The 16,517-nt window shown below is 45.0% G+C and overlaps 1 protein-coding gene across 5 annotated transcripts in view; it reads right to left on the minus strand.

Annotated features, from left to right (window-relative positions):
• Positions 1 to 15,459, minus strand: part of DYNC1I1 (dynein cytoplasmic 1 intermediate chain 1) — a 277,989-nt gene extending 262,530 nt beyond the window's left edge. For 4 of the 5 annotated variants that reach the window (XM_036328108.1, XM_036328106.1, XM_036328107.1 and 1 more), the window contains exon 1: positions 14,740 to 15,152. The gene's annotated coding sequence lies outside the window, so the exon portion shown is untranslated. Of the gene's footprint in view, positions 1 to 14,739; positions 15,153 to 15,362 lie in introns of those variants that run through there. The other variant, XM_036328105.1, reaches the window with a different exon arrangement.
• Positions 15,460 to 16,517: the final 1,058 nt, after the last annotated feature.

Below are 16,517 nucleotides of genomic sequence, written 5' to 3' on the forward strand. Positions count from 1 at the left end.
TCTCAGGAGAACTCAGAACACTGACTTATAAGCAAGGGCACTGTGATCCCAGGGAACTTAGGTTTCTTCTGGCAAGTCAGTAAGCTGGCATTTTATGTTTGTAGCCTAACATATAACATACACTTGCACTGGGTTGTGTGAATTCAGCACTAGTTGCTAGAGAATTTTGGCTACATAAGAACAATCAATACCTAGACCAGGGGTGGGCAACCCCTGGCACGCGTGCCAAACATGGCACGCCAGTAACTTCTGCTGGCACGCGGAACCCTCTCTTATAATCTTCCATTTACAATTTTTTTCTTAATATCAACTTTTTTATTTTTCAGATAAATTCAGTGTAGGTGCATCTTAAATAAATAAATAATTTTACATAACAAGTTATCTTAAAGACCATAGACATGGATTGACGAGAGAGGGGAAGAGCAATTTCTATGCCTCTGCCTTAACTCTCCCTGCCTTCCTAGATCCAACCAGTGTTTTGGTTTCATCCACATACGCTTATGAATCTTTGTTCTCAGTGATGAATTTTGTTAAGTCTCGTAATAGGAGTAGCCTGACGGATGAAAGTAGTAGCTCGTGCATATCTCTGAAGGTCACGAAATATAAACCTGATGTAAAATCTCTGTCATCAGTGATGCAGCAGCAAAAGTACCACTGATAATATCAAACGGAGTCATAAAGTTTTCTGTTGGACTATCAGTGTACATGTATACATGAAAAAATAAATGTATTTTTCATCATCATGTACTGTGTTTCTGTCGCTCGAATGAATTTTATTATTTCTTCAAGGTTCTTCACATACGTACACCTTAAGAGATATCAAGTAGGCGTAACATGTTCTCAAAAAATTAGGGTTGGCACGCAGAAGAATTTCGAGTCCGAGATTTTGCTGGTTTTGGCACGCACTCACAAAAAGGTTGCCCACCCCTGTCCTAGACCCTCAAAACTAAGATTCAGAACTTAATTCTGCCCATCTGAATAGCTGACAGCTGGCTGTCCCAGATCACATCTCTGTCGCCACAGCTTCAATATGGCACCTGACTACAGATAAGAGTGTTGATGCCCAAGAATGTCACCAGCTCATGTTCTCGGCATGTGAGCATACACCCACACATATATGCACAGTCACCTAACTCCAAATTGCTCTGGTAGATCACAGCATGCTTCTCCCCATCACTCCAGTCTCTGCTGCACAGTGGCCCTTTATAGGAAGGGAGCAAGGAACAGCGGGAGGGAGAGTGGGATGACATACCTGATGGAGGGGGATGTGAGGCTACCTGGGCTATCTGAGCAAGGTCCCCCCTGCATTAGTAGAGGGGAAGCCGCTAAAAATACAAAGTGCTGCTCTGGGTGCTGTGGGACTTACACAAATGATCAAGGTATCACCTGCCTAAAAAAGCTTGTAATAAGGTAGGGTCTGAAAACACCAGCTCCATTGCGAGGGAGAACGGGATGAATACATGATAGAGGTATAAAGCACGAAGCGCAGAGTGTAGGGACTAGAACATGCAGTGGGCTTCGTGAAGGAGGAGCCACAAGAACCAGACACTGAAATATGTGTAGGATGTTACCCGGGGAAGCATTTCCTGTGGACGGAGAGTGGCCATGAGTGAAACGACAGGGGCAGGAAGGAGGCTGCGTTTGGGGAATGGCAAACAGTTCGATTGGACCGTAGCATATGGTCAAATGGGCTCGAGGTGGTGCCGCTGGAAACAAGCTAGAAAGGTGTGTGTTTGCTGCTCCGCTCTTGGGCCACTGCTGACCTGGGTCCATTGCTTCTGCCCTTCGGTCCTGCTTCATTTCCCAAGAAAGTGATTTATTTTTAAAAGATGTAAGAGTCTGGATGAAAACCAACCATTTCCATATTAAACCAATCCAATCTATTCAAATGTGTTAAGCAATGCAAACAACTGGTCTTAACACTTCCCTTACATATCACACCTTTGCTGTATATAAAGAAAAAGTGAAAAATTAAATGCTCAAAATAGAAATCTTAGAATCCGTAATACATTCTTTGCAGAAAACAAGCATGCAGGGTGGGAACTCTGCCTCCCAAGTCATCTGGTAGTTTCCTGTTCTTCACACTGTAAGAATATGGGAGCTGAGGGTTTCTGGAATATGCCTTGGAAAGGACATGTCTGTCTAGCCCCTGCTGTGGGCAGGGTGGATCAGACTTTGATCATCAGGGCACATTAAGAGATGACTGACTGAACAAATAAATGAACACAAGAAAGAGCGCTCAACTGCATGATGATGTGGCCTGTTTGGTCTGAAGTTAGAGCCAAGCATGTTTTGTTTGTTTTTAATGGTTGTCACGGGCTGTTAAATTTCCTGCAACCTGGCCTGACACTGCAACAGCAGTGTTCCCAGTGTTGGGCAGCAGCTTAGGGAATGTTTGTGAATGAAAGAGTGAATGAACGAATGCTACAAGGTAAACAGTTACACGGGAAAAGAAGTAGACATGGATTGTCATATTTATTATTCCAGTTTGGCACCTGTCCCCTTATTTATGCTGCCTCCAAGTGAATGGCAGAACCTGGCCAGAGGTAAGAGTGATGCAAGACTCCCTCTAGTACACAAAATCATAGATGCTCAAATTTGGAGAAAAAATAATACAGAGATCACCAAATACTGGTCCGACTAATCCCTTCACAGACAATCCTCACTTAGTGGTGGCATCTTGAACTCTCCAGGGCACTGGGAACTCACTACCTTACAGGCAGCCCCATTCATATTTTGAATAGCTTGAAACAATCAAAGGATCTCCATTACATTGATATGAATCTCCTTTCTCCAGAAGTTTGGGCTTCAATAGATAAGTGTCCTCAAACCTATTTGCCAAAGTCCTCATGCTTTCACTCGCTGACAGCCCACAAGCTCTCTGCCTCACCAAATACGAAGTTCACCCACTTTGTATTTGAGGAAGGGTGGGGGAAGAGAAGAGCCAAAGAGAAAAGAGAGGGTGTACATCTGCCAAGATGAGCCACACAGCCTCCCCTCCATCACACCAAGACTCTAGCTTATCAAACTCTTACCTATGGTGCTGGTCCCAAACACATGGACCTTATAACTTTCTGGGCTCAAACAAGCAGAATGCCTCCATGATTACACCACAGTGGATTTGTACCACATTAGATTATAATTGAACATGACCTTGGAGTGCTGGGTTTAGGTGCAGGTAGGCTAGGAAATGTGTCCTCAGCAGACATGAATTCCAAGATCAGAAAAGAGGCCAATTTAATACCCTCGAGGTCTCGAGACTAGGTTGCCTCACAAGCCAGGGAAAATGCTGACGGACCATCGGGCCCTTATAATGCACTTCCTAGAGCCCCATAGTGCTTTCTTGATCTTGATTCAGGAAGGCAAGGCTTCCAGCATCCTAGGAATTACCAACCCATGGTTTTTTTTGGCCTAAATACCCAAAAGGTGACACATTTGGTGTGTTTGTCCTAACTCACCAAAATGATCCAAGGGAAAAAATTTAAATCCTCTAAGAAATGGATTTATTCTTTCAAACCTCACCACAATATTAGGAAGTGGCACTATTGTCATCACTCCTGTTTTACAGATGAAGAAAATGAGGTACAGGGAGACAAAGCAACTGGTCAAGGTCACATAGCTAGTAATTGGTGACACTGGGAGCCCAGTTTCAGCAGGAGTCCTGATAAGTCAGTTTAGCCAGAATCCTCCACCTTCGATATCTGATCACTAATATCTCATCAATATCTGATCGGTTCCTCATTCCCCACACCACGTGGTATGGTATCTGATCGCCCCTGGCCTGCCTTTAGCAAAAATACTTTTAGTTTGCTTTAGCATGATCCCTCCCCCATTAACCCTGCAGGATGCTTCCTCTTAGTAATTTTCCATCCACTGACCACCACCCTGCTCCTTGGCTATAAATTCCCACCATTCCTTGTTGCTTTCGGAGTTGAGCCCAATCTCTGTCCCTTACTGCAACAGTCCATGGCAGTGGTTCGGTATCTATCAGGATAGTCCCTGAATAAATAAAGCCTGCCTTACCCTTTCCTTAACAAGTATCATAAATAGCTTTTTCTTTAGGGTATAAAGACCAACAAAGTACTAAGTGTCATTGTTAACCAAACAATTGCCAGAACATGTGTCCTGGTTAAAACAACTTTAATTCTGAATTCCACCCCCCCCCCCCACCCCCACCCCGGGGAGCTTAGAGACTCTTTCCATGTGCTGGTCTACCTTCCCATGGTGGTTCGGAAGGCAGTGGGGGTGTTGACAATGTTACAGGTGCCATTTCCAACACCCTGGCTCATCCCCAAAAGCAAAGTTCTGCCCAACTGACTGAGAGAAATGGCTCTGTCTGGACAGAATACACTAAAGGAAGGGAACATTCCAAGAGAGTCTCGTCTCACTCCCTAAAACTGTTTTGTAACCTGGCTTTTCTATCCACTTTAAAATCTACAACCTGTGGGACTTCAAATTTTAAGAAAGTATATTTCTTCACTTTAAAAAACAAGGGGCTCTCAAGGCAAATGAGTACAGCCGTGAGCCCCCCACCCCCACCCCCCCACCAACACCACCACCACGTCTTAAATCTATGGCAAAAGATATGGGACTTCATGTTTGCTACTACACCAGTTACTTTTCAGCAGCATTTGAAAATATTAAAAAGCTTAAACAAGGAAGCAAGAAAATCTGAAATCAAAACCCCAAACCTGGCCTTTACAATGTCCCTGGGTGGTCCATATTTGCATTGGAAGATTTCGTTTGGCATTTTAACTTATGCAAATAGATTCTCACTTTCCTCTGAGCCTGAAAGCCATTCAAAGGGCAAAGATCCTCTTTCCAAATCAGCGGTAACCTATACCTTCTGAAAGTGAACAAAGTCACGCTTTTCAAGGAAACAGGCAGAGACGTTTTTGTTATTCTTTCTTCCACAAAATACACGCCAATTCCCACAACCCCTTGCTATTTTGATCCTAACGGGGCGGATGGTAGAACAGGAGACGAGCCATCATTTTAAAAGGGACACTGTCAAAACACACCGTCCCCACAGGGCCTGCTCACCTTTTCAACCACCCAAACCCACCAACTACTGAACCGCCACAGGCTGATTCTGGGACAGAATCCCATGTCATCCCCTATACATGGGTTCACTGTAACACTCAACAACTTGATCAACGTTTAAAGGCTTCCACATGTGCAGTACAGGATCTAACTACTTTCAAAAGGAGAGGACTTCACTCCATTTCAATTAATAACATCTTCAACTTGTCAAACAAAGCAATGGGTACTATTTCAGATTAGAGTAGAAAAAAATCTGTGTTCTAAAAGGGAAACCGACTGTAGGCAAAGAATAGAAAATATGGTATTATTTTTTGTCCATTAGCGCTATTTAAAATATACATATTGCTCTTGGCTTCACTCCAGACATTAGTATAAAACAGGAATCTGACGAATGAATCAAAAGTTCCCCTCTTCCCACCAGAAAGGAACCAAAGTGCTGCACTGCTCATAGAAGAATGTCAGGTCAAAGCCAGATCAAGAGAATCTGCCCCAAGCGTTCATAAAAAAAAACCCACAAGACTCAAATCATCCTGCCTGTCACTTCTGGAATGAAAGGTTGTCCTCCTCAAGACTCCCCCACCCTCAGCAGAAATGTTCAATGTGATCTTGATTCAGGAAGGCAAGGCTTCCAGACTTCTAGGCATTGCCAAGCCCACATTCAGTTGTGGCCCCACTGGCCAGTGTGGTTCAGTGGTTGAGCATCCACCTACAAACAGGGAGCTCATGGTGGTGATGGTTTAATTCCCAGTCATGACAATGCTCCAGTTGTGGGCTCAGTCCCCAGTGTGGGGCATGCAGAAGGCAGCTGATCAATGATTCTCTCTCATCATTGAGTTTTCTATCTCTCTCTCCATCTCCTTTTCTCTCTGAAATCAATAAAAATCTATTTTAAAAAAACAGATACATAGATCATTGAAATAGAATAGAGAGCCCAGAAATAAACCCATGCCTACATATTCAACTAATCTATGACAAAGGAAGCAAGAAAATACACTGGGGTAAAGATAGCCTCTTCCACAAATGGTATTGAGAAAACTGTACAGATACATGGGGGTGGGGAGTGGGGAATGAAATTAGACCATTTTCTTACACCATATACAAAAATAAACTCAAAATGGATTAAAGACTTAAATGTAAGACCTGAAACCACAAACTCTTAGAAGAAGAAAATAGAGCCAATAAACTTTAAGACCTCATTCTTAGCAATATCTTTTTGGATATGTCTCCTATGTTCATTGCAGCATTACTAGTAATAGCCAAGAAATGGAAGGAACCTAAATGCCCATTAATAGTTGAATGGATAAAAAAATATGGTATGTATATATAACGGGAAATTTCTCAGCAATAAAAATTTGCAGCAACGTAGATGGACCTAAAGGGCATTATACTAAGTGAAATAAGTCAGACAGCAAAAGACAAATACCATATGATTTCCCTTATAAGTGGAATCTAAAAAACAAACAGCAACAAAAATCAGGGACAAACAAACCCATAGATATAGAGAAAAACTTGTTGGTTGCCAAACGGGAGGAGGAAAGGGGGTAGGAAAATAAATAAATAGATGAAATTCTTTAGAATGTATGGGAGAGAAACACTACTGAAGCATAGCGAAACACACTGATATATGTTTCCAGGCCAATCTGTTGATCAAGTGCCTCCAAATGAAATAGTGGGTCATTCTATAAGATTATAGCAAGCATATGGATGAAGCATAAAAATGTTAGGGATTAAATTATATTTTGGAAGCAAGAGCAGCTGCTTGTGAGGAACTTAGGACTGAAACTAGCCAAAAAGGAAAAGGCTTGTAAGTCATCTGTTAAGCAGAGGTCCTCCCAGGATTCACTACCAAGTCTGTGTTTCAGATCACAAGGCAGCCACTGTGTCAGGTAAGCCCAGAAGACTGAGCAGCTTCAAGTTCAGCTCCGAAGTCAAGTCATCTTTGCAATGAATAAAGTCCTGACTTGCAGCCACCCTTGCAGAATCCACTCTCTGGCTATCTAAGTTGTGACCGCTATGCATGTGGTGCTCAGCAAGATTCCTGGTGATACTTGAGAATCAAATACGTGGGGCTTCAGCACACCTCAAGGGACATGGGGCTTGCTCTCTGCCACCCTGAATTAGAGATGTCTCATTTTCTTGTTCCCCTTTGATCACACATTTAGACTCTTCCTATTAGCATGTGAACAAGTTCTTAAAGGACTCTCCGGTCCTGCTACAATAAAAAGTTACACTAAGTATTTTTTTAGCATCCCACATTGAAAAACAATGAGATGTGATGGAAAGAAAATAAACAAACTTTTAAAATTCGAAACACAGCTCTTTCACTAACTGGCTTCATATAGCCTTGACCATGTGGCTTAATGTTTCCAAGCATCAGATTTATTGTTTAACAAATAAAGATAAAAAATGTCAGCCTTATAGGGATGTTGGGATGATTTGATGAACCATGAATATGAACATGGTAAGTGCACAATGAATGGCAAGCAGTGCTAGGGCTGCCTGCCACTCCAGGAGCCCTCACTTGGTTGCAGCATGCATTAGTGTGTGTTGCATCTACACCTGGGCACCTCTAGCAGGCGTTGGCTAGCTCTGGCTGAACAGATTTGCCTTGTTTTCAACACATTTCAGCTGAGTGGCCTCTGTTCCTCCCCTTTTTCCTAAACAGTGCACTTAAATCACTAGTTCTTAATTTCTTTTTAGTCACAAATGCCCTATATTTTCCTAGAAAACTTCATTTATGCACCAAGACATACAATTTTGCATCAATTTTATTGGGTTCAAAATCCACCCGAAAACTAGCATGGGCCTGCCCTTCACAGCACCTATAACTCCTGTTTAAGAAGCCTCCTCTACACTCAGGCGGGGGAGATGGCAGCGTAAGTAAACGCCTGTACTCACTGCCTCCCACAACTACATCGAAATTACAACTAAAATACAGAACCACCATCATCCAGAACCACTGGAAAGCTGGATGAACGGAAGTACAACCAGAGAAGTAAAGAAGAAAGCACACCGATACTAGTAGGAAGTGTGGAGGTATGGAACAGGCTGGTCTGGCACCCATGTGTGCCACTTTTTTAATTGGGAAGAAGATCATCTCTGTATAGGCTGCCCAGAGGAGCAAGGGGCCCCAGCTCCACACCAGACCCCCAGCCCAGGGTCCTAGAGCTGGGAAAAGAAGTCCCTATGGGCAGTAAGAACCATGGGCTATAAAAACCAGTGAAGATTGGGGCTCATTGACATAGGGGCTGCTGGAAACCCAGCTGTTCCTCTTAAAAGTCCAGCACCACAAAATGAACTTACCAGGTCCTGCTTCCTCTGAACTCTAGCACCAGGGTGAGGCTTTGGGGGACACAGACACATACAAGGAAGAACTGGATTATCTGGCATCAGAGCAGGAACTCAGAGGCAGCTTTCTCCGAGACAGAGTTGCTCACAGGAATCATTGTTCCTATGCTGGGACCTCCCTGGTCACAGGGCTGCCTGGTAGCCATTTCTGTTTGCGCCACCCTTGTGATTTCCTAAGACCCTGCCTCATCCAATTTATAACCCCATCCAAGCTGTGTGCAGCAGCTTTTGCAAATGAATGCCCTGTCTTTATTCAGACTAAAATCTCTCAAACAAGCTGCAGCTGAGTCAGGGAGCCCCAAACCTATCAATAAAAGGCCCAAGACTCGGCACCAGCACCAGCCTGCCTTGCTTCATAGCTAGGCCTCCTCTGGGCACTTCCAAACCTGATACAAATAGGAGGAATCTGAAGATCTCTCTGAAGCTCCTGCTGGTTGGTCCCAGGCAGTGGCTGACTTTGTACCTCCCTGGATACCCAAGAGCTAATGTACCCAGTGGTCAGTGTGAGACCAAACCAGATTACAACTAGACACATCCATAAGCACCACACTCAAGGGACAGACTCAGTGAGCACCAAAGCCCCACTGAAGCAAGTCCTGCTCCATAGGGTGTCTCCTCACAGCAGCTCTCCCACTGTAATTGCAGTTGGTCCGGAGGTCAATTCCTCCCATGACTCCAACAGCAATCAAGTCTCAACTACAATAAGACTGTGCTCACAGCCCACAAAGTGGTGTGCCTAGAGCTCCCAGCTCAGGTGACTAGGGAGGCTGAGCCACTGGGCCCTAGAGAACACCTACTACACAAGGCTACTCTACCAACTCAAGGAGACATAGCGGCTCTACCAATTTCATAGAAACAAACAGTGATGCAGCCAAAATGCATAGACAAAGAAACATGTCACAAATGAAAGAAATGGAAGAAGGCGAACTACTAGATATAGAGTTCAAAACCATGGTTATAAGGGTACTCAAGAATCTTCTAGAAACCTCCAAAAAAAATGGAAAAGGATCAGTCAGAAATTAAGCATACACTGACTGAAATAAAGAATAATATACAGGGATTCAACAGTAGAGTAGAAGATTCTGAGAATCAAATCAATGATTTAAAATATGAGGAAGCAAAAAACACCCAACCAGAAGAGCAAAAAGAAAAAAGAATCCAAAAATATGAAGATAGTGTAAGGACCCTTGGGACAACTTCAAAAGTATGAACACTTGCATTATGGGGGTGCCAGAAAGAGAGAGCAAGGTATTGAAAACCTATTTGAAGAAATAATGACAGAAAACTTCCCTACCTGGTGAAAGAAATAGACTTACAAGTCTAGGAAGTACAGAGAGTTCCAAACAAGAGGAACCCAAAGAGGACCACACCAAGACACATCATAATTAAAATGCCAAGGGCTAAAGACAAAGAGAGAATCTTAAAAGCAGCAAGAGAAAAGCAGTTACCTACAAGGGAATGCCCATATGACTGTCAGTGATTTCTCAACAGAAACTATGCAGGCCAGAAGGGAGTGGTAAGAAATATTCAAAGTGATGAATAGCAAGGACCTACAACCAAAATTACTCTACCTAGTAAAGCTGTCATTTAGAATTGAAGGTCAGATAAAGAGCTTCACAGACAAGAAAAAGCTAAAAGAGTACATCACCACTAAACCAGTATTATATGAAATGTTGAAGGGTATTCTTTAAGAAGAGGAAAAAGAAAAAGTTCAAAAATAGGAACAACAAAATGGTAACAAATACATTGATTTGAATCTAAAAACAACAATTGAATCTAAACATCAACAATTGAACCTAAAAATCAAAATAAACAAATAAGAACTCTAATGAACAGAATAAACTGGTGAATAAAATAGAATCAGAGGTTGCCCTAACCGGTTTGGCTCTGTGGATAGAGCGTCGGCCTGTGGACTAAAGGGTCCCAGGTTCGATTCCGGTCAAGGGCATGTACCTTGGTAGCGGGCACATCCCCAGTAGGGGGTGTGCAGGAGGCAGCTGATCAATGTTTCTCTCTCATTGATGTTTCTAACTCTCTATCCCTCTCCCTTCCTCTCTGTAAAAAAATCAATAAAATATATTTTTAAAAAATAGAATCAGAGGCATTGAAATGGAACAAACTGACAATTCTCAGAGGGAAGGAGGATGGGGGGCGAGAAGAGATTAAACAAAGATCTTATATGCATACTAGAGGCCCGATGCAAGAAATTCGTGCAAGGGGCTCAGCCCCCACTGCTGTGGCTGATGCCTCGGCCCCCTCCGCCGCAGTGGCCACCTCTGCTTCATCCAGAAGGACATTCAGTCTAATTAGCATATTATGCTTTTATTATAGACTAGAGGCCCAGTGCATGAAATTCATGCACTCATAGGGGGTGGGGGTCCCTCAGCCTGGCCTGTGCCCTCTCGCAGTCCGGGAGCCCTCGGGGGATGTCTGACTGACGGCTTAGGCCCGCTCCCCTGGGAAGCGGGCCTAAGCCGGCAGTCGGACATCCTTAGTGCTGCCACGGAGACAGGAGAGGCTCCCGCCACCGCCGCTGTTCTTGCCAGCTGTGAACCAGGCTTCTGGCTGAGTGGAGCTCCCCCTATGGGAGCACACTGACCACCAGGGGGCAGCTCCTGCATTGAGCATCTGCCCCCTGGTGGTCAGTGCACATCATAGCAAGCAGTTGAGCAGCCTTAGCATATCATTAGCATATTACACTTTGATTGGTTGAATGGACGACCGGACACTTAGCATATTAGACTTTTATTATATAGGATATGTATTACCTATGAACACAGACAACTGGATGGGTGACAAAGGCCTGGGGTGGGGTAGGAACCTGGTGAAGGGGGGTAATTGGGCGAAAAAAGAGGGACATCTGTAATAATCTCAACAATAAAGTAGTTTAAAAAAAAAAAAAAAAAGAAGCCTCCTCTAAACAAATGCTTTACGAAGCATTTTGCTTCAGAAAATGCTTTACGAAGCTGTGGGCTCCTCAGGGCTGGAGTCTGGGCAACCGTGCCTATTGCACTTCAATCTTCAGTCTGACATTCTGGTGTGAAGCTTTCTACAGAGAGGAAGCAAAGGAAATAAGCACAGGATGTCGATGAAAAGTTCAAGGTCAAGAAGAATAATTTTTACATGGAACCTGGCAAAGGATTTTTATAAATTCAAAGAAATTAAATGAGAGTCAAATGAACTTATGTTAATTCTCAAAGAATTAAGCCTAGAAGTTCATTATCTCAGCAAAGCTCCCAAAAGAGCATATTTTCTCACATATCCTAGGGGATGTAGAGGTCACAAAGGTTTCTAGTAAGAGGGATCCTGCGACAACTACCTATCTGGCATTTGAAACCACAAAATATTATAGGGAATTAGCAGGTTTTATTAGGAGATAGATCCAAGGCAATATTTGATTTCAAAAGAGCTATGGTCCTACTTTGGGTTTGCCATATCACCCACAGCTGTCAATCAGCTGGTTAAAAAAAAAAAAAAGCATGCTACACTTGAGGCCTGAAGGAAAAAAATAATGGCTTACAGGAAACTTTAGCAGCAAACCTGAAGGAAACAGACAAGTGTTGCACTCATGTTTCTCACAAAGAACACTAGCTAAAATGGATGAGTTCTGGTTTTAGAATCAGACAGTTCTTTTTTTTTTAAGATATTTTATTGATTTTTTTTTTACAGAGAGGAAGGGAGAGGAATAGAGAGTTAGAAACATCGATGAGAGAGAAACATCGATCAGCTGCCTCCTGCACACTCCCTACTGGGGATGTGCCCGCAACCAAGGAATATGCCCTTGACCGGAATCGAACCTGGGACCCTTGAGTCCGCAGGCTGACGCTCTATCCACTGAGCCAAACCAGTTAGGGCAGACAGTTCTAATTTGAATCCTCCCTCCGCTATTTATTGAGTATGTCACTTAACTCAGTTTTATCATCTGTAAAATGTGGATAATAATGTCTACTTTAGAGGACTAATATAAAGAATAAAAGGAGATAAACATAAGAGCCTGGTATTCAATATATGATAATTAACCAATATAATTGTTCTATAACATGAAAGAATAGAGTCAGATTGCCTGGGTTCAAATCCTAACCCTACAACTTATTCACTGAATAATTTTCAGAAATGTATTTGGCATCTTTGTGCCTTAGTTTCCTCCTCTGTCAAATAGGATTGCAAATAATGTAATATCTAAGATTTTGGTGCGGACTAAATACGTTAACACATGGAAACGTAGTTTAACATGTAATGCCTGCTCAAGTGCTATTGGTAATACAATACATTTAGTAAATTTGGTGTAATGCAATTACTAAATGTACTGAGCACTAGTAAAGTGCTCAATGTATTATCCATCTTTGTTTTATTTGGTGGAGCAAAATGTTGGGAGGAAAAAGGGGTGAGACAATATCCTCTGACCTTTTCAATTGATGGCAAGATTAAGTGACAGAAAGAAACAGGGTGACAAGGGAGAATGAATGGTCCCTTTAGGTAACTAGCTGTGGATGAAGCCTGTGCACAGAGTCTGTGTTAAGAGGCTGGGTTTCAAGATGTGGCATGTATTTCACAGACTGGTTTACAGGGCAGCTCTGAGTATGGACAGAGCAGCACCAGGATGGGTCCCCAAGAATCACTTGACTCAGCACTGGAGTCAAGGGAAGAGCTTATTTATTAAATGTAGACTCAGGGAAGTGTTTGGGGGAATGTAGAAAGGGTGGGAAGAAAGTTAATAGAACCCCTTCTCAGACATAAACCAGGCTGACCCAAATGCAGGTGACTTCCTCCTACCATCTCAGGAGTTAGTCAGAAACTAGTGACCAGGAACCACCACACTAAGATCTCTGTCCCCTTGTCCTGTGAGTTGAGTTTCTTTCCTCTGCCCAGACCTTATTGGTGATTACACCTAATGAAGTCGACCTTTAACATCCAAAGAGCTTCAGATCAAGTTTTCGGGAGGACAGGGGGACAGGCTGGGGGTGAGGGGGGGCTGAGCCATCCCTCTCCTCCAGGGCATAGTGCTGCATGGGGGAGAAGAAGCAGGTTCCAAGGAGAGAAGAAGCAGGTGAACCTGTGCCTGGGGCCAGAGACAATGAAGAAAAAAAGATGTCCTGGCCCCAACACTGGGCCAAGAGCCGGACAATCTGGGAAACGTCTGCCTTGGGTCCCCAACCATATTATACAAACATCCCAACCATGATACTAGAAGATTTGTAAGAGAAACAGCTCTTGGAACGACTGGATTCTCAGACCTTAAGAAATACTGGAGAGTTAGTTCCAATGAAGAGAACATTTGATAACTTCGTGGGAGGAGTGAGTGTCTGATTTTATTTTAGTGAGAAATATGGTCAGAAGAGCAGGGTTTGGGCTTTTGCCTCACCAAAACTTTCAAAGAAAAGTTGGCATTTTTTAAATAATCAGAGAAAGTATTAATCACATTCCCACTGATACCATCAGGATGCAACTTGCACTGTGCTCCATTTCAAAATGGACTTACGCTGATCAACAGCTTTCTCTATCATTTCCACAATGAAACTATGTACATATCTGTGCTGATACTCATCCTATGATGTCTTCTGCAGGCACCACGCTTCCCTGTTAACTCCACTTTCGGCTAATCTGGAATATTTGGAAACAATTTTTCACAACCTTGCACTACAGTATGTCTACCATGCCCACTTGAAAGGCATTCCAGGCAAGAAAATGGCTGGCTACTTTTCCCTGCCCCTTACCTAGATGTAGTAGAGGCCAGGATAACGACTAAATTCCATCTTCTGCATCTTTTTGGTTGAGCCTCTGATTTCCTCAGTCATTTCCTATCTTGATCCTGGGTTTCTGCATGACCTTATTAGCCTAGCCGAGGTGCCAGTCATGAGAGGTGCCAGGGATCAGTGCGGCCAGGATCCCTGCCCTTAGGATGACGCACAGATTTATAAGAGCAGAGCGGTTCCGGAGTGGGAGTGGGGGAAGGAGAGGCACGCTGCCACGAACCGCCCCTCTCCCCCCAACAACAACAACAACCACACTTCTTTGCAGCAGCGAAAGGAGCTGGCATCTTCTTGCATAAGTGTTCATGAATACCCTGCTGGAAGTGCATTCGCTCCCTCCGACTTGGGGGGAGCAACAGCATCTAGCTTTGCAGACAGCTGACCACGTAATCAAACAGCACCCTTTCCCCTCCCTCCGATGCTCCCCCTCCCCCAGGAGCCGGCAGCTGGTGGCTCAGAGGGGCGCGATGTCACCGCCGCTGGCCTTCCGCTCCCGCGGAGAAGACTCGGGCGGGGCGCACTCGGACGCCCCTCCCAGCCCACAAGGTGGGCGACAAGGTGAAGACACCGCACCGGCCCCCTCCTCGCCAGCACTCACCTCTCGGCTCTGCTAGGGGCGCTGCAGCCGCTGGGGGGCTCCGACCGCCCTAGGGAGCGCTCCCGGGAGCGCCAGAAGCCAGGGGCGGCGGCGAGGGGAGAGTCAGGCTGCCCTGCAGGGGCCGCACCAATGCCCGGCTCCCGGATCAGACGCCACCGGGAGGCAAAGGTCGAGGAGGGGCTCCGAGGCGGCGGTGAGAGAGGCGGGAGAGCGCGTCACCCCCCTCTGTGTACCCGGCCGCACTCCGGGGTAGCGGCGGCACCCGTCTCCCCGAGCGAGCGCAGTGGCGGCTCCGGCTGGGGCGGCGCTCCGGCAGCTGGCGAGGGTGGCGGGTGCGGCGCGCAGGATGTGCTGTCTCACGCTGCGCCCGCGGCTCGGCTCCCGCTCCGCTGGGAGCCAGCGCATCCTCTCTTCCCGCGAGCCCAGCACTGAAGGCTCCTCCGAGCACCCATCGCCCCGCCCCGGCCCACGCCCTCCACGCCCTGCGCCCCTCCGGCCAAGCGCCCTAGGCTCCCCCTCTCCCCCAGCCAGTCTCTGCAGGAGGGAGTGGCGCTGGCCCAGGCTGGTGGCGAACAGGGACCTGAGAAGGTCAAGTCTATTCCTGCGCGACACCCAGGACTCACCTAAGTTGCTGCAAACAGAAGAGCTCCAGTGATTGGGGAGCCCCTGCTGCTGTGACTAGTAGAGCAACTTTCATCCCAGACAACTACCTGAAGGGCATTTGACTAGAAATGGGAAGCTCAGATCCATCTGCTGCCCACAGACTTACAGATCTGATTTATCCTTATCCCCGCCCTCCAGAGACAAAAATATATAGCTTGCCTGGACAGCTTTGCTTCTTGGAGGCCTCGCTTTTAAAAACCTGGGTAACCATTCTTGGGCTTCCGCGAAGCCTGCCATAGCAACTAAGGCCCAGAAATGGAGTTCGGGATTCTAATCAGTGCAGGTTTGGCACTAATCGTGTTTCTTGAATATCTGTGATAAACACTAACTTGAGCCCGGCTGGTCTGGCCTAATGGTTGAGCCTTGACCTATGATCCAAGAGGTCAAGTTCCATTCCCCATTGGGGCACATTCCGGGTTGTGTGGGCTCCATCCTCAGTAGGGGGCGTGCAGGAGGCAGAGGACCAATGATTCTCTCTCCTCATTGACGTTTCTATCTCTCTCTCTCTCCCTCTTTCTTCTTCTCTGAAATCAATAAAAAAATATTTTTTAAAAACCAATAACTGTAGCTTTAAGGGAACATAATCGGGAGGGTGTGTGGAAGGAGCTAGGGCTTATGGAAGTTCTGGAACTCTAATGGAGAGAAGCCTACAGGAAGAACTCTATGTTTACAATAAAGCTCTATGGTTCTAACTTGCCCTTCCCTTCACTTCTATTTTCTCTTACATAATACACTTCCATCTTGCACTTAGGCCAGAGTGTGCGTGTGGCTTGCCATGTCTGCATGCACTGGGTTGCAACCCTCCTTCCCTCCCCTTCCCCCCCCCCCCAACCAATCCTTCTTAGTGACAAAACACCTAGTTGGTATTATTTTTCAGTCAACATGTGGGGTCATTGCACACCTTAGAATGAAAGTAGAAGGCAGGGACTGTATCTTATTTATTGCTGTATCCCCAATACCTACAACAGTGTTTGATGCATAATGGTGCTCAATAAACAGGTATGAATTTATTTAATTGGCAAGTACTACAGTAATTTCAAAATAAATATAGATCTGGTTGTAAATACAATATACTTATCTATAAAATGGCCATCCTTGTTCCAATTTTGCCGATC

Source organism: Myotis myotis, unplaced genomic scaffold, assembly GCF_014108235.1.
Source record: "Myotis myotis isolate mMyoMyo1 unplaced genomic scaffold, mMyoMyo1.p scaffold_m19_p_11, whole genome shotgun sequence".
NCBI classification, from domain to species: domain Eukaryota; kingdom Metazoa; phylum Chordata; class Mammalia; order Chiroptera; family Vespertilionidae; genus Myotis; species Myotis myotis.